This window comes from Ricinus communis, chromosome 7, assembly GCF_019578655.1.
Source record: "Ricinus communis isolate WT05 ecotype wild-type chromosome 7, ASM1957865v1, whole genome shotgun sequence".
In the NCBI taxonomy this organism is placed as follows: domain Eukaryota; kingdom Viridiplantae; phylum Streptophyta; class Magnoliopsida; order Malpighiales; family Euphorbiaceae; genus Ricinus; species Ricinus communis.
In genome coordinates this window covers 17,740,962-17,760,734 of record NC_063262.1, presented here as the reverse complement: position 1 = coordinate 17,760,734, position 19,773 = coordinate 17,740,962, and the positions used below count along the sequence as shown (strand labels likewise).

Sequence of the window (19,773 nt, the reverse complement as noted above, 5' to 3'; positions counted from 1 at the left end):
TTAAAAGTAAGTGTCTTTCAACACTTCTCAAATTTTCCCACACTTGAGCAATTGCTAGTCTTGAAGCAAATTGAATGGAATTACAAACAAAGAAATGACAAACTCTTTCTCCAATATCAAGGTTAATCATTTATATCATCACAACCTAGAATCATTAGCCAAGAATCGATCCTTAAACAAAATACCAACATCTAGGACAATCTTATAATAGAAAGCAAAGAAAATTAAAAACTTGATATCTAAAGTTAGGGACATGAGCATTCCTTCCAAACAACTCAAAATTTCAAAAAGAAAAATAGAGATAAAGATTTCCCCTAAGCACAAAACAAATTCTCATAAAGCACAATTACTTATATCTCTATTTTTAGAGATCTCTACATATTCGAAATTTTCATTCTAGCACTTTGACGCAAGTGTACATATTAGTGAAGCTGCCCCCCAATTACTCAACTAGAGTCATAAATCCAAACAACTACTCATATTCTCGGATTTTCTTTAATTTATTTTTTCATTTCGAACCCTTATGAGAATAGCATAATAGAATAAAAAACTCTTAACATTGTATAATTTTTTCAAGTTCATATTTTTTTAGACATCTCAAAAGAATAAAAAAAGTATAAAGAGGTATTGGATGTGTCCACTCGATAAATTAAGAGAAATTTAAAAATTTATACTCATAAACATAACCAAAATTTCAAGATATAAAATAATGCGACAGTATCAATCAAAAACCTAAGCATTGATACCAAGTTCAATTCATCATTCAAAGCCAAATCAACTAAACCACAATTCAATAAACTAATCAAATTAATTATTTTGAACCTATAAATTCGAAAGAGAAAAAATCATAACAAGTAATTAATTAAACTCAATAAACTTATAGGAAATCAATCACAAATGAGAAAAGACAATAATAAACCTTTCTCCACACTTAATCGACACATTGTCTCCAATGTGTTTGGTATACACCACAAACAAAAAATGAAGGAGGAACTGTCCTGAACCGAATCATTTTTGTTTTGATTCCAGAATCAACAATAATTCATGTCATATCTACTTCCATTTTAGACATAGTATTTCTTGAGATGATCCAAGTTAATTGGCTCAGAGAACTCATTTCTTTCTAAGTCTGAGATCTTAGCGGTACCTTTAGACAAAATATTGTTTCCCACGAGACTATACTGTATTCAATGACAACTTTACTAAGATAATAAATCGCATACTCGCACATGGTATGCTATCATGGTATGCCTCCTATGGCTTCCTCATCTATCTATGGCTATAAGTATAGGATCAGCTTGCCATCCTTTCGCGACTTTTAGTATCCACAGGCTTCATCATGTACTCTTTAATTCCATCGAAGGCCTTCTGACAATGCTCATACCACACAACGGGTTGATGTTTCCTCAAGAGCTTGAAGATAGGTTCACAAACCATTGTGAGCTTAAAAATGAATCTGCTAATGTATTGTAAGCGTCCCAGCAAACCTCTGACTTCTTTCTGCATCTTCGGTGCTAGCATCTCTTGAATAGCCTTTACCTTGTTCGGATCGATCTCTATACCTCGCTGACTCATTATGTGCTCTAACAGCTTCCCTAATATAACTTCGAATACACTCTTTTTTAAGTTGAGTCTCAGGTTATACCTTTCCACTCATCCTAAAAACTTATCAAAAGCTTGGAAATGCCCTTCCCTTATCTCGGACCTTAGCGTCACGTCATCTAATACACCTCCACCTCCTTATGCATCATGTCATGAAACAATGTAGTGGCTTCTCTCTGATAATTTGTTCCTGCGTTTTTTCATCCAAAATGCATAACCTTATAGCAATACATTCCTATTCGATGATAAACAACATCTTCAGCTTATCCAGCACTACCATCATGATCTGATTATACTCGGAGAACCCATTCATAAAGGAGCACATCACATTCGAGGCAGCACTATCGACTATTACATCTATGTAAGGAAGGAAAAAGTCATCCTTAGGGCATGCCTTATTCAATTCCTAATAACCCATGCACATCCAGAACTTACCATCCTTTTTCGGGACTAGAACAATGTTTGCCAACCATTCAGGGTAGTCTACCACATTAAGGAAATTGGTCTTAAACTAATCGAACTCTTCTCATATTTTCTCTGCCCATTCATGCCTTAATCTTCTCATCTTTTGTTTAACTAGCTTGATGTGTGGATGAGTCAGAATATGGTGCTTTGCTATTTTCCTATCTAGACTTGGCATGTCGTCATAAGACCAAGCAAATACCATTTTTATTTTTCTATTATTCTTTTGAGTTCTCTCCTCTCCTCAAGAGTTATATCATAAACTATTAAAATGTTCCATAGATTTACATCTGTGCCTAAATTAAATGAATCAATTTGTATAGAATTGATGTCAAAGATGCACATGTCATTATTATCAAAATGCACACTGCCATCAGAAAAAAAATCACACAAGTAAGCAAAATCGTTCATATCATTGATCTTAGAAATGAAAAAAAAACATCATCCTCATAAATGTCGTACGTTATTACATCATCATCATCAAAGACATGAACAATATTATCCTTTATAAAGAAGCTAGCTCTTCTTGACTCATTTTCTCCAGTGGGGCGATTAGTGCTTCCAGCTTTAGCTCCTCATCTCTTTACAAGAGTATCGATCGCCCAGTAGGGCTTGTACTCTTAGAAAAATATATTTTTAGAGTCTTATCCTTTAGTTTGCCCTCATCTTCCTCTTCAGAATAACCCCATCCATGCCGAGTCTTCTAACCTTTAAAGTTCGTCAGCTCCGCGATACCTTCCTGATTCTTTTCCAGCCCCATTCCAGGCATGAAGTTAATCTTCTTGAACATGCTGACTACTTTAGGATCCATGTAGTCCTCATAGAGAATAGCAACTTGGAATCTAGTAGGGACATCTAGCTCCTTGACAGCTTCTTGGATAGTCGAGACAACCTTATCACCTTCAGCATTGATAATGACGATCTCACCTTCATGAGGGACTTTACCTTCTAATGCATAGTAGAAGAAACTCCTCCTAGGGCATGGAACCAAGGCCTTCCCAATAACATTGCAAAAGTTAGTGGGATGTCCAGGACTGTGAACTACACCTAGGATTCGATAAGACCCTTCTTCACCAATGTTGAAAACATTCCTTCCATATCTTTCTTTATTTCATTATAGGCCCTTATAACTATATCTAATGGTTTCAGGTCTTTCGTAGTCATCCCTAGCTTAGGGAGCATGCAAGAAGGATAAGTTGATGGCTGAACCATCATCCACCATCACACATTGAGTTATCTTCCCTTTGACCTCTATTACTATGTAAAGAGCCTTGTTGTGGTCTTTTCCCTCAAGTGGCAGGTCCTCATTCGAGAAAGTGATCATCCTGGTAGTCTTGTAAGATACGGTGTTGATCATTTCCTCAGGGGTAGCTGTTGTGCTAATGCTTATACCAAATCAGGCCTGGATTAGAGCCTTTCTATAATCTGATAAGTGCATCAGCAGCTTCCAAATGTCAGTTATTTTCTTCTCTTTCTTCCACTGCTATAATAATCCAGTATCTCCATCTTTAGGTGCTTGCTTATCTTGCTTCAGTTCTTGCACTCCAACTTCCTTACCCTTACCCGCTGGCTCAGTTTCCTTATTAGAGTCGATGTCTACCCAGATTTTCTTAGCCTCGGTGTCTTGGACTTCACACTCATCTGTAGAGCTTTACTAGATGTCGATAGTCATGATCAACTTCTTTTCCCCTTCTTTCCAAACCTTCAAAAGACAAGGCTCACAAGTTGCTTGATCATCATCTGACCCCCAACCACTTTGCATAATATCCTCAATTCAAATGTCGGTCGAAGGAGGCCTTGAATATCGAACCTTGAAGTTGAATTTGCCTGAAGGCTGCCCTAGTAGGTCTTCACACTCATACCAAGGAAGTTGCTCAACTTGCCATCCCCCATAGTAAATCAAGTCTTAAATCTCATAAATGAGACAGTTGCATTGGTATGTCACATGCCCAAAAGCTTGGTAATACTCACAATACTGGTCATTGTGAGGCCTAGGACTGTCCTTTGGCAATTGAGACTTTATTTTTTCACTCTATTTTAGATGACGGAACACCATAGACAGTGGCACTCCCATCTCGGTGAAGGCTCTTTGTATGTGGTTTGTTTCTGGTTCTGGCTTGGGGTGGGGTATGTCTTTGAAAGAGTTCATGACCTCCTCTTCACTGAAGTCAAGGTTGATCATGAACACTTTTTTTAGGGGTTGTGTGTTGATACAGTTTGATAAAGGATTTCTACTAGTGCTAAGTTGGTTAGGATCAGCCAGTTTTCCAGCATCGATAAGGTCTTAAATTTCATGCTTCAGCCAGATACAGTTGTCAGTGTGGTGGCCGGGTTCTTGGTGGAATTTATAGTAGGTGTTGGGTTTATAACCGGGTGCGTTAGGGTTTGGTGGGTTCTTAAGGATAGTTGATTAGAGTAATACCAGAGCAATGCCATTTTATACTAACCTCTCGAAGATTTTAGAGAGAGGTTGCTTGAAGTTGGAGAACTTCCTCGGTTGTTGCATAATGTTCACATCGAGGGTCATGCTCCCTCCAGCTTAGTAATTCGCCCTTCCACCGGTTCTCATAGTCTTTCTTTTGTCATTTTCAATTTCTTTTACCTATAGCCTATCGTCGTACGAATTTATGAAGGTCTTTGGGTTCATCATCTGCAACCTCTCTTGGAAGAACATCTTGGACCACCATACAAACTTGGAAGTGTCAATTTACTTGGTTGACTCGAGATCCCTAATTGACACTTCCAAATGAGTAATATAATTATATTTCACATAAATCACGCCATTCAGCTTTGATGAATTTTTTCAAACCTTGGTACTAGTTTACAACGAGTCCTTTAAGGGACAGCGCAAATAGCTTGACAATTTGGGTTCTACATAGCTGAGTAGTTCCCATGATTGTTACATATTGTTTCAGATGAGCTTTCGGATCATCAGTCCCATTGAACTTGTTCATCTCGGGCATTCTAAACCTTTGATTTCCAGCATGCCTTGTATTTTTTCAAGCCTAGAGCTCAAGCCACTTACAGCTTCATCGGTGGTGGTCTCCCTTTTAGCTTGGTTTAGCATAAATTCATCAAAGTTCCAAAATTTTTGAGGCATTCCCCTCCTAGTTAGGTCCTCAGCATTGGCATCAATAGCGACATAGTAGTCTTGGCAGCAACTACAATCTGGTCAACAGTAACAAGGGGATTAGCTGATGCAATAGGAGTAGCAGGTGGGGCTTGATTTGTAGCCATCCTAGCCAAGAGTTGTTGGAGCTCTTCCAAAATCACACCCCTCAAATCATCGATTAAGGCATTCTTAAGGATCTCAATATCTTGCTTGTTAGCTCTTTCATTTTCCATTTCAGATGTAGCTTCAGTAGCTCGACGCCTTGGTCTTCCAAGGTGTTCTAATACGGCTCGGATTCTCAAAGAAATTGGTACTCTTTATAGCCTCCCACTATCTTGCTTCTTCCGACCCATAAGAGAATCTATATGGCTAAAAAGTAAGGGGGTTAGTGTGATGCATGATGCACGTGTGATGCACAAGGACGAAAAAAGGTTAGCAAAACACATTAATATACAATTCATCTTTCCAACCTTATTACTTCTCCACACGGTTCATGGTGAGTCTTTCTTCCCTAGAATTTTGTGTTTAAACTTTCTATCAACAAGGGATAGTAAGCCCAACACGCATGGCATAAACTCTCAAAGCAGATTTAAGACAAATAAGGTAATGTTTCCCAATATAAGCATAAGAGCCTACATATTTCGGGCTTAGGGCCTGATTCCACATGTTTTAGGCCAAGGCCTTTAATAATTAGGCTTTAGAAACTTATAAGGAGAAACATCTCATATAGCAAGCAACGAAGTTCCTAAGGGAGATTTCTACGGTCATTACCATGGGCTGAGTCTTTGGTAAGGATAAAGGCTCCTATAAGTAAAGAGTAGTCTTCCTTGGCTCGTCTCTGCACTCAATGGTCCATGTGATAAAGGAAATTCAATCATTACTTGTGAGTGATAGTTAGCTAGTGTCACAATTCTCAAGTATGAGTGGAACCAAAGAACCACTAATCGACGTCATCGGGGTTATAAGGACCAAAGTGTACACTGTGTGAAAATAGTGTAGTGATACAAGAATAATCCGTTAAATAATAAAATTAAAGACAAACTAGAATTAGCTTCTCTTAACCCCAGCGGAGTCGCCACTATAGGCAGTGGTTTCAGGCGTGCACCTAAGTGTCTTTAGCGACTATGATACTGCAAGACTTTTCAACCTAATCGGGAACACGCTAACTAGTCATTGAGACTAGCACGGAGATAGGAGTCGCCACCTGGGTAATTACTGGGACACCTTTTCTAATGAGTGGCATTTCTCATATTCCACAAGGAAGCTTATGCCACAAATCCATATATGGATCTGGAAGCCAACTTTCTTATTTATGTATCTTAGTCTTTAATTTTATTGTTTAACAAATTATTCTCTATAAACACAATAGTTCATATACAAGCATAACAAATAACACATATAGCTCACTTAAGTCTAGCTTATTTTATTAAACAAAGCCCATGTTAAGATTATTAATCTAATTTACTAGTTAATTATGTACAAGTCCCTCCTAGTCTAATCTAAATATAAGTTATGTTTTACCAAGCCTATATGGACTACTTATTATGATAAGGTCCAATTATGTGATCCTAAACCTAGTACAACCCAATTGCCTTAACTAACGCATGACAAAAACTCACTAGGTCTATATTGATTTTAGATTTTAAGCCCAATTACAATTAGTTAGTCTAGTGGACTATAATCTTCATGTGACATCCAATTTTAAGGCTTAAGTCTATGTGGTCCTTTTTTTAGCTAATCAATCATACTATACTTATTTAATCACACAATAAATAAAAATAAGCAAAAATAAGATGGAAGAAAATAAATCTAATTATTACAACCTGTCTACAACTAAAGAGAGGAATAAGAAGGCTTAAAACTAAGTACAGTACATGTATAACTCAAGAAATACATCAAAAACTAATAAAAATATGAAAATGAGGGCTGAGGTGAGCTAAGCCAAACTGTTGTGGGTGTAGAGTTGATCAACTCAACATAAAGCCAATTGGCTCTGCATTGAGCTAATCGGCTCTAGGGTTTCTCGAGGTTGGTTTCCACAGCTTTTGCAATTCTTACGTCCCAGAACCAATTTCATATGCACAAAAGATTAAAAAATTAATTAGAACAAGAAAAAGATAAGATAAAAGATATAAATAACATTAGATTAGACTAGAAATCCTAAAAAAAGTCATGCAAATCTTAATAATTTGAACATACAGTAGACAAATATGAAAATTTTCATACTTTAATTATATAACCCTAGAAAAGTAATCTAATGACAAAACTATAAAGGAAATACAAATCCAATCATATAATCCTAATCATTTGACTAATCAGATTCAAAACCCTATGTGTTCTTATTATCAGATTTTAAACTCAATAAAATCAACAACATATTAATCCATAAGAAATCCTAATCTAATCACATTAAACATAGAAAATAAAAAATAAAGGAAACCTTAATCATATTTCTAAAAAAAATAGAAGATAGAAAAACCAGTTTATTGGAAGAGTGTTGTTGATAATGATGGATGTAGGGGAATTCTCAAGTTGTCAACATAGTTGAGTTTTGCGAGTCTCAGGAGACGATGATGTTGTTGAATCGAAGATCGGTTGGGAATCCAGTGCTGGTTGAGACGTGGAAAAGCTTATCTCATTCACAAAAAGTTTCCAAATCCAGGGTTCTTTCTTATTGACTTTGCTCTTTAGTTACCAAATAACTCTTTGCTTCAAAATGAACGTCTGTTTATTATCACAATAGCTTCTAATCGATATTCTTCTCCCTTAATCTTAGGACTTCACTTTTTATTTATAGATGTAAATTTTTAAGAAATCTTAGAGGAGCGAATAGATTTTAATCACATTTAAAACTCTTTTTAAAGAATCAATTTTTCTTTATCAAATAATTATTAACAATATCCAATAAATAAATCAAATCTTTAAAACTCAAATAAATCTCATTAAAATCTATTAATTATCCTTAAATACTTTTTAGAAAATCATTTTGGATGTAAAAGTGTCGAAAAACAACGTTGAACAAAAAAAAAAATACAAATCGGAACTGTGTCGGCTCTGCACATACCCGATTGGCTCCACTTGCAAGGGTCAGAAAAGCTAATTAAAATAGAAAGCCTACAGTTGGGCTCAAGTTTTAGTTTGTAAATTCAAGAACAAAAAATAACGTCGACAGCAGGGTTCGAACCTGCGCGGGCGAAGCCCAACAGATTTCAAGTCTGTCTCCTTAACCACTCGGACATATCGACATTTCTTGATATAGATTCTTATAAGAATATAATTACTATGAGGCTTTGCCACAAAAAAACTTATATTTTAGCTAATTATTTTTATTAAATAATTAATTATCTGTACAAAGATTAGTGACGGACATAATGTCAAGAAAGAGGTTATGCTAGAAGAAGATAAATATAATTTCCAAGATATTTTAGCTTCGGTCACTAATTTAAAGATGTGATAATAATTTCTTAAAAATATTATTCTCATATTGAATTACTTTATATATATTTTTGAACTGATGAATATTTATGTTTACATGATTGGGTTGAACATATATGACTTGTAATTTTTGTAGTGGCCTATGAAATGAAAGGTTCTCTATAAGACAATTTAATAATTGTAGGGATAGTTCTTATTCTAAATATTGTCATTTTGCACTTTTTTAACAAAATAAGTATTAATTCTAGATATCAATATGATGTCAAGTACAACAATAAATGAAGGCAGAAACATGAATAAAAAGATAAAATAAATAAATTATGATATTCGCAACAGTAAATTAGCAAGGAAATAAAGATTCACCTGAATATGATACTCGTCTTGTTATTATTGCTTTCCTACTAAATTTTTATATTTTGCTAGGAATAATTTCAAAGAAGCTCAACTAGATTACGAACTGGGCAATTCCTGCAAATAATAAAAAATTACAAAGTTGAAGTTTTTACACAGTATTATAAAAATATTGAAGTATTTGAATAACATTGAATGTCTATCATTATTTCTATAAATAGACTTTCTTATACAAATAGAATTCTATTTTTGTAATCCTTTACATCTATAAATAAGTATAAAAATTAATAATATAATATATATTAATAGTTCTCTATTATACTCTTTTTATTCTTTATTATTATTATTATTTATTTTACAGTACATAATTGTTAAAAGAGGTTAAAAGTAATTTCTTTTATTTGTGGAGATAGATTAACCAAAATTAAAATTGTGGTTAAAGGGCACTTTGGTTATTTGAATTGATTTTAAAATATAAATAGGACATGTGTCAACATATAAAAAGTCAACATATCAGATTATCCTAGGGTGTCGCGGTTTCGAACGCACACCCAAACGTTTTTAGCGACTATAGCACTACAAGGATTTTTAATTTAATCGGGAATATACTAACTAGTCACAGAGACTAGTACAGAGAAAGGGAGTTACCACTCGGGTAATCGCCAGGATATTTCTTCTAATTGCATGGTATAATTAGATTTCTTAAGGAAGCATCGCCACATCCAGAAATGGATCTGGAAACCAACTTCCTTAGTTGTGTATTCCCACCTTTAATTTTATTGGTTAATAGCCTATTTCCTATAAATGCGATAGATAAATTTTACACATAACAATACAGCATGACAAAAGTCCTCCTAATTCTAGCCTAATTTTAGTAGTCACGCCCAATGCTTACCACTTTTTAACTTAATTACCTACTTTTTGTATACCAAAGCCTCTTTTAAATACTTATTCAGATGAGTCAGATTGTTATTAAATATGGCAAAGCTCATCTAAATCTAATTCAATTTTATGATTAAGTTCAAGTTACCATTTCTTTAGCCTAATGGACTACCGATTACATGCCAAAATTTGATTTTAAGCCTATATCTAATGTGGGTTGATTTTTATTTGGCAATCACACATCAATAAGATGTTGTCCAATATTTACAGAGTATAAAAATAAAGAAATGAAAGCAAAAAATAATAAAATTACATTCTTCTTACAACTACTGACTGGAAATAAATGAAAACTAGCTAAAACATGCGAAAATCCCACAAATCAGGGCAATCTAGATTTGAACTACCGATTAGTCAGATGTAGAGCCGATCACCATGAGCTTAGTCGGTCGGTAAGATGGCATTCGGCGACAAATTTCAATAGTTTTATGATTTTCAAAATTTTTAAGCTCCAAAAACATTAGATATATAAACATGCATAAAAAATCATAAAAACAATTAGCAAAATGTTGAAATCAAATGAAATAAAGCAAGAAAGAATCAAAATACAAAGATTAAACCCTAATATATGAGAACAAATAGTAGCAAGTCAAATAGGCAGTGATTTAGCTAAATAGAAATAGAGATGAAATCTAATCACTTAGCATCATGTCAAAATAACTAATACTCAAATGAATATCAATAATGAGGGAACTAATAAATCCTAAATATACTTATGACTAAAAGTACAATTGGCTCAAACAGAAAAATATCAAATGGCAAATGCAAATAAGGAAACTATTCTAAGACATAACAAAATGATAGTTTTCATTAAAAAAATAGATAAGAATATTAATAGATCTTAATCATAGCAAAATCCAATTAAAATCCCCAAACATGCCAATATGATTAATTATCATAAAAACTAACAAATATAAACCCTAATCATATGAAAATCATCAGAATGATACTCATATGGTCAATATCATGAAAAATCTAAATCTGATAATGTGAGGCATATATTGAACCTAGATCTAGCATGTAAAACCTAATCTTGAAAATCTAACAGATATAACTAAGTTAATAAATTAAAAAATGAAGCAATAATCATAAGAAAATAAAATAAAGCATGATAAGATAATGAATAGAGGAACCCTCAGGTTGTCACTATATTATGTAGATCCTTAAGTCTCAAGAGTAGATGAAGAGGTTGATCGAAAGATTGGGTAGAGATCTAGAGTGTTTAGTGGGTTAGTGTTTGCTTTTCTGAAATCTCGATAAGCTCACCAAAACTCACCAGTTGTTCTGTATCCAAGAATTACCAGTCCCCCTATCCTAGGATTTCCTTTTCTATATATAGAGAAGATGGGGGAAAGCTCTAGAGGCCAAGATAATCATCCATTTAGTTATCGATAATTCTTAAAAATTATTGATAATTAAAGGGATTTCTCAAAACCCTTTTAATCAATAAATGCAGACTTTTTAAACAATTAGGATAATTATCGATAATACCTATTTAAATAGAAAATAATCCTAAAGCTAAATAATTGTCAATAAAACTCTTCTAGAAAGTTAATTTTAATAAATATTAACGTCTAAAATTGGAAAACACCAAAACAACAATGTGAAAAAATTGAGTTTTGGGCCAATCTACATTGTGTAGAGCCGGCTAGCTCTGTGTGGAGCGATCGGTTGTATGTAGAGCCGATTGGCTCTAATAGTTGGCAAACTTCTGAAATCTTTCAATTTAGTCCCTGTAGTTGACCATTTGACTAATTTTGATACCAAAACTGACTATTCTAGTCAATATAGTCCAATTGGATTTTGAAAAATAATATTTGGCTTAGTTACTTGTAGCCCTAATCGAGATCCTGACTTTTTTCAACTCCGTAAGACTCGGGAGGAATAATAATCTTTCATCATCGAACTTTCTAAAACTCTCTCAATATCTAGATTCAAAAAAAGGGTGCTTATAGTTTGCCCTCGGTTTGTCTCGATTTATAAACATATAATAAATAGAGACAAATCATAAATATCAAGAATACTATAAAATGATATAAGAGTTGTAGCTTCGCTTTATAGGCCCGTGACATCTTGAAGACCTCCCTCCAAGTAAGCTGTGTGAGAAAAGTTCCTCCAGCTTTCTAGTGTAGATTTTCTATATGGCTTTGATTGAGGGACTTCACCCGTCACATATTCACTATGGACGATGATTTCTGGGATGCACCCAAGTGTCTTTAGTGACTATGGCATTACAAAGCTTTTCAACCTAATTAGGAACACGCTAACTAGTCATAGAGACTGGCGTGGAGATAGGAGTCGCCACTAGGGTAATTCACCGGGATACTTTTACTAATGAGTGATGTTTCTCAATTCCATAAGGAAGCTTATGCCACAAATCTATGAATTCAGAAGCCAACTCCCTTATTTGTATATCTTTATCTTTAATTTTATTATTTAATGGGCTATTTCCTATAAATGCAATAGTTATATTTCTACATATTAAGTATGCGACTTTTCTTGTAATTTTCATGCCCAAAGCCAATTTTACAAGCATAGAAACTCAAAAAATGATTATAAACACAGAATAATGAAATAAAAATGGGCAAAACAAATTAAAACACATGGAAATTACATAAACATAAAGAAAAAGAAAATAAAACTAGTAGAGGAGCAAAGCATCTTACATGGCAAATTCTAGATTTGAACATATAGCCCTAGGACTCTCATATAATTACATAATAATTCATAAAAGGACATAAATCATATAATCCTAATCTTTCTAATCTTTAGATTCCAATCTAGCACATGGCATATTATCATATTCAATTCCCAGCATAGATCATATTATCATTTTTAAAATCCAATAAAATCAAAACATGTTAATTCAAGAAAAACTCTAATCTAATAATGTAAATCATATGGATCATACAAAATCACTAAAGAAACCATATCCTAATCATGTTTCTAAAACATAAAATAAAAGAACAAGTTTGCAAAGATGGGGATGCTGATGATGTTGGATTTGGAGAACCCTCAAGTTGTCACTATTGAATGCTGATCTTCGAGCCTTTGGAGATGATGAGGTAGTGGAATCGAATATTGGTTGAGAATCCAGTATTGATTGGGTTTGAAAAATCTTTTGTCGTTCCAAAAATAAGTTTCCAAATCTTTAGTTCTTACTTAGTGACTTTCCTTTCAACTGAAGCTTTAATAATTGATGTATGTCACTCTCGTAATTAATAAGTGTAGCTAACCCTAGACTTAGGCCATTGTCAACATCCATTTTCTAGATTTAGATATCAAGGGAGTTATAGAAAATTCTATGATGAAAGTTACTACCTTCTCAAGTCTCGAGAGACGAAGGATGGGCGAAGCCGAGGTTGGGTTAAGGTTAATCGAACCAAAATTTCCTTTTTAAAATCAATTTCGACTCAATTGTCAAGAAAAATGAAGTTTTGAGAGCCAAAACAATGAATTTTGCAAAATTAAGGACTTAATTGCAAATTCTCATCAAAGTTCCCTTGTGTAGAGCCAATTAAGGTTTTTTCCTTCGACATCGTTTTTTATTGATATTTTTACGTCCAGATACAGATTCTAGAATGTAATTAATGATAATTCATGGACTTTTTATTCAAGTCTTAAGGGATTAATATTAGATATTTATCAACTTGTTTTCTAAAAAGTCTGAGATTATTAGTTCCTTTAGGATTTCCTTTGAAACTCTATAAATAGAAAAAGATATCTAGGGTTAGGGCTAACAAAAGAGGACAATAAAAAAACTGGAATTAACAACCAAAGAGAAAAGACAAAAGTTAAGATCGATTTGATAAAAAAAGAAAAAAACTTACATTCATTATTAGGCAAAGGGGTTTAAGTCACTAAGAACTAACTTTTTTTTAGAAACCTTTCTTGAAGTCGATAAAAGCTTTTTCAATACCACATCCAGCACTGGATTGCCAACTAATCTTCAATTCAATTGCTTCTTCATCACCATCAACTATAGTGACAACCTGAGGGTTCCCTAACATGCATCCATCAACATCACTTTATGATTAATATGATTAGATTAGGGCTTCTATGAATCTGCGTGTTATTGATTTATTGGGTTTTGGAATCTGATAATAAGAACATTAAGATTTTCAATATGATAATATGCCAGCATTAGGATTTTGAATTTGATTAATCACATGCATAATATTATATGATTAGATTTCTATTTTCATTATGATTTTATAATTAAGTTAGTTTATTAGGATTATATAATTAATCTACCATCTTTGTTTATTGTGTTTTTAGTTTTTAAGGTTTTTGTTTAGCTTTTAGAGTTTCTGGTTCAATCGATTGATATTTGCTATTTTTATTTATTTTTATTTTGTTTCTCGCACATTTTAGTCATTATTTACCTTTTGTACATGTTAAAATCGGCTCTAGAATGTGAGAAATACACAGAAAATTAAAAAAGCCAGCTTGGATGCCCCAGACCGATCGGCTCTAGAACGTGAGAAATACACAGGAAATAAAAAAAGCCAGCTTGGATGCCCCAAACCGATCGGCTCAATGTAGAGCCAGTTGTCTATATGTTGACCCGATCAACTTTATGTCTTTAGGCGATCAGCTCTACACCTTTGCCCCAATTTTTGGCTTTTTGCGAGTTTTTGATGTATTTTCATCGATTTTGTGTACTGTATTAGATTTTAGAGCTTTTTTCTTTGTGATTTTAGTTGTAGGCCGGGTTATAATAATTAGGTTTATATTTCTACTCTTTATTTTTATTTTTTCATGATTTAATGCATAATAAATAATTGTAACATGACTATCTAATTAAAAATGGACATTTAGACTTTATGTTAAAATTGTACCCAACATGAAAATTATAGTCCATTAGGCTAATTAATATTAATTGGGCTTAAACTCTAGAATTGAAGTAGACTTAGTGGGCCTTGCCATGTTTTAGTTAGGATTGGGCAATATTAGAATAGGTTCACACAAAATGGGGCTTGTCATAATAAGTAGTCCAGTAGGCTTAAAGGTTGGAAATCAGAACATAACTTGTAATTGGGCTAAACTAAGTGGGCTATGTACATAATTAATTAGTAATTTAGTTTAACAACTCTAATGTAGGCTCGGCTTGAATAAAATGGGCTAGACCTAGATAAATTATGTGTATTATTTAGTATGCATGTGTATGAACTGCTGTGTTTATAGGAAATGATTTATTAAATAATAAAATTAAAAACTAATATACATAAATAAGGAACTTAGCTTCCAGATCCATTTCTGAATTTGTGGCGTACACTTCCTTGTGGAATTTGAAAAATACCATTCATTAATAAAAATGTCCTAGTGATTATTAGGGTGGCGACTCCCATCTCTATGCTAGTCTTTATGACTAGTCAGCGTGTTCTCAATTAGGTTGAAAAACCTTATAGTGTCGTAGTCACTAAAGATACTTGGGTACTCACTCGAAACCACCGCCCACAGTAGCGATTCCACTAGGGATAAGAGAAGCCGATTCTAGTGTATCTTTATCTTTAATTTTATTATTTAATAGATTATTTTTGCATCACTACACCATTTTTCATACATTATGCTCTTTGGTCCTTATAGCCCTGATGGCATCGATTAATGGTTCTTTGGTTCCACTCGAACTCTAGAATTGCGACACTAGCTAACCATTACTCACAAGTAATGAGTGAATTTCCTGTGTTGTATGGACCTTTGAGTGGAGAAACGAGCCAAGGAAGAACATTGTTTACTTATGGGAGCCTTTTATCCTTACCCTATGACTCAACTCATGGTAATGACTGTATTAATCTTCCTTAGGAACCTTATTGCTTGCTATATGAAATGTTTTCCCTTATAAGTGTCTAAAGCCCAAATGTTAAAGGCTTTGGGTAAAAAATGTGGAATTAGGCTCTAGGCCCAAAATATGCAGGCTTTTATACTTTTACTAAGAAACATTGTCTTGTTTGTTTTACATTCACTTTGAGAGGTTATGGCATACGTGTCGAGCCTACTAGAATCAACGAAACACGCAAGGACAGACTCGACCTTAACTCCATAGTAGCTAAAGAAACTAACATAGGTCGAAGGAAATCTAAACCTAGGCTCTGATAACAACTTTGTCACGACTTGATCTGTGGGCCCGTGACTAGCAATAGGGAGTGGGTAGGCTTAAGGCCACCAGTCCTATATTAAGCCTTACTAAACGATATTCAATAAAGTGCATATAAAAATGTAATATTAATCTGGTCTGGCATGCCTTACACAAATCTCTAACTGGTCATTGATAACATTTCACATTTTGTTATAAACCAGGTTAAAAATAACATATCAAAAATACTATTGCGGAAAATCTAGAATTCTTAAATTATTCAACATACAAAAGTTTGGATTCATTACAATAGGCATATGATGGAGAAAAAAGTCGGGCTGTCAAAATACAGGACGATGAAGAACTCTAACTGTCACCCAAAATAAAAAATTTAAAATTGAGATTGTCAGCCTTGAGAGTGAGTTAAAATCATATAACCCTATAACTATTGCAGTCTCCTCAATATAATATTTATTAAATTAGTATAACATGTCGTTTTATATTAAAGTATGTGTCATGCCATAATTTAGAAAGGAAACACATTTAAAGACTTATGGGACGAGTGGCTCAGCAGAACTCTAACCCCAAATGCTAGTAGCATTTCGGCTCTCTTATTCCAATGAGTCTAGTGCCCAGAGAGCATTGCTCGACCAAGGACCTTCCTCCGGCAATCAAGCTTTCACAGCCTAGAGAGTTATACTCGACTAGGAAAAAATCCAAAAATAACCTTTGTTACATGTCTCTGATTATTACCGGTGCGCACGCGATCCTGATGTAACCCATCAGGTGGCATGTTCTACTATCGCCTCATCCCAATGTCACAATCACAATATTTATAAAAAAATCATAAATAGAATAATGACAGGCCAACATAAATTACTCAACTAAATAAAATTACTTATAATAACGATAATGACAATCATATTAAATATTAATCATTAAATATCGTATTAAATTTAGACATGCTAATGGTACAGTGATTATATGACTTTAACTCACAGTTTTGTCGTGCTCTGCAGTCCGCTCCTATGCCTCGGGTGGAGCTAGGGGATGGACGAATTATTTATTCACGAAAACACTCAGTTAATAGATATTCTTAAATTTTTCTAGGCCTGGACCCCTAGATTAAACTGCCTAAAAATATTTCAAACTCGAGAATTCTATCGAAAATTCGGCAGAACCTCCTCTGAATTATAGACATTTACCCCCCATACAACGGGTCCAGAACTTGTTAGAAATATTTCAAATATTCAGAAATCAACTAACGACAGTTGGGCCACCAAAACTATATTATTTTTCCCGACTCCGCAACACACCACAAATCACAATTAACTAAATCCAATTAAATTTAAATTATTTATAATTAATAATTAATAGCAACAATATTTTTCTAAAATTATAACATAATTTTTGACATCCAAATAAAATTATACCGAGCCGAAATTTCAAAATTTTGCGTGTCCAGAAAACACTGGGGTCCATAAGCCAATCCTGCCCACAATGTCGGAATTCGAATCCGGAAGCGTCTACGCGAAGCTCGAGTTTTGGGGAGTCTAAAAATATAAGAGTTTTGACTAAAGTCTGCCGAATCGGGGCCAGAGAGTTTCAGCTCCGGCAAGGACGAACAAGCTGCTGGAGGGATTTCACAGTTAAGAAGCTCGACCTAGGGGTTTCCGGTGGTCGGGAGCCCGATTCTGACGTAGACAGTGAAAAGGAAGAATGGTAGATGTTGCTTCGACAGGAGGGAGGCTTTTCAGCGTCGGCAGCGGAAGGGAGGGAGAAGGGGAAGGTGGCACGGTGGCGGGAGGAAGGGAGGGGGCGTGGCTGATCATCATCTTGGCGAGCATGTAGAGAGGAAGAGGGGGGAAAAGGGAGAAGATGGGAGGAAAGGGAGGGGGGAGGAAAGAAAAAGAGAGGGAAAATTATATTTTATTATTATTATTATTATTACTATTAATTTTATTATTTATTTTATTTTAATATTCTTCGGGTATTACAATTATGAAATGGAAAATGTGTGTATGCATGTATGAAATGTACTAACTAATATCCTTTTGGGTTATCATCAGAGGGACCACGAGAGTTTGTAGAGGCAGGTGGATGACCGACAATATCAAATTATGGCCCAACAGTATAGGATTGACACCTTGATACTTCAGCTGTCTAAGCAGACTTAGGGGATGGATACTGACTCTGACAACGAGATGGGGGATTCGAAAGAGAACCCCGACTTTTGATTTCAACACCATTCTTTATACTTGTCTCTTTGTTAATTTTGTAGAACTTTGACTTTTGATATAAAGATTTAGGCATTTTAATTCATTCTCCATTATCAGTTTCATTTTAATTTTGCACATTCTATACTTATATACAATGGAATCCGAGAAAATGCCAAAAAAAACCTCAAAATTGGCCCAAATTGCATGATTTAGACCACAAAATTGATCAACTTTGTGCTAATCCAATTTGGCTTTGCAATGACAAAATTGGAATAAAACACTGATTTTTGGATCTTTGAATACGCGTGCACCCCTTATGCTTCACCATATGCAATTCTCACTTCCAAAAGTAAAAAACATGACTCAAAAAAGTGCCAAGAGCCTGCAAATATTTCTTAAAACCCTGACTGGTGATGAATGGATCAAACTTGAAAATTTTCATTTTTCTTCCTTCAAAGCCATCAGCATACCAAGCTTGATTATGGGTGTCTTTTATTCTGCTGTCAACTTTTGGTGCCCAAAAGGCCATGTCTTCATATTTAATTGAAGAGTTCTCTGTCATTCTTGGAAGCCCTATAGATTCTTCTTATCTGATTACTTTGCCAAAGCCTAATGATCCTTTTCCTAGCAAATTAGTGGAACTATTTGACATGCCCTAGCCAAAGTACTTTTCTATTCTAATAGTGAGTATATTACCCTTACTTCTCTAATCTCTTGTTATGAGAGAAAGGAAAGGGGTACACTCGCTTGGATCTAGATGCCGGGCTTTTGCCTTTATGCCCAATTTCTGTTGATTTCTCCCTAGAGAGGGAGATATCAGGATTGCTGGCATCATTGATCAAATGGAGCATGGAGCATACCCAATTCCCATCATCTGGGTTAAAACCATTATTGGGTTAGACATGTATAAAATCCATCAACGGTTTGGTGGCAACCTCATCCTTTTGTAGGTATGCAATAAAATCTCTTTTCTTTTATTATCATTTTTGCCTAAGACACCCTTTCAGGTTTTCAAGTTAGCAGGCTTTTGAATTAGCTTTTGCCTAAGTCGCCCTTTCGGGTTTTTAACTTAGCATACTTTATTTTTGCCTAAGCCAACCTTTTGGATATTCAACTTAGCTTTTCTCTTCTTTTTTCTTTTTATTTTTATATTTTACAAATTTAGTTGCACGAAAAACTTCAGATACTAACCATCTCGATGAACATCGATAAATACGAGCCGAAGCACGTGCAAGTTTGATCCATTATTACCTCACGGAACCATGATGGCTAGATTTCTTAGATAAAAAGCATTGCAGACACACTCATTCATTAGACTTGCCCTTGTGGAGGATTAAGCATGTCATGCTCATGGTGTATGGTGATTGTGTACCCTTAATCGAACTACAGGCATCCACCTTGTACACACCTTAAAGACTTTGCCGCTAGTATGGGCAGAAGCAACAGATTTTCAAATTCCCTCCTGAATTTTAAAGTTTCCCACTAAGAGAGGATTTTCTAGTTAAGATGGAGAGACTCTAGCCCCGTCGAGACATAGAGCTCAACCTTGACTTCGAAGGTGATCTGACCACTAATGA

The 19,773-nt window shown here is 34.4% G+C and overlaps 1 non-coding gene across 1 annotated transcript; it reads right to left on the bottom strand.

Moving 5' to 3' along the window:
- Window positions 1-8,339: 8,339 nt before the first annotated feature.
- On the bottom strand, window positions 8,340-8,421 carry TRNAS-UGA. Its single transcript has one exon. It is a non-coding gene; the product is annotated as a tRNA-Ser (tRNA).
- Window positions 8,422-19,773: the final 11,352 nt, after the last annotated feature.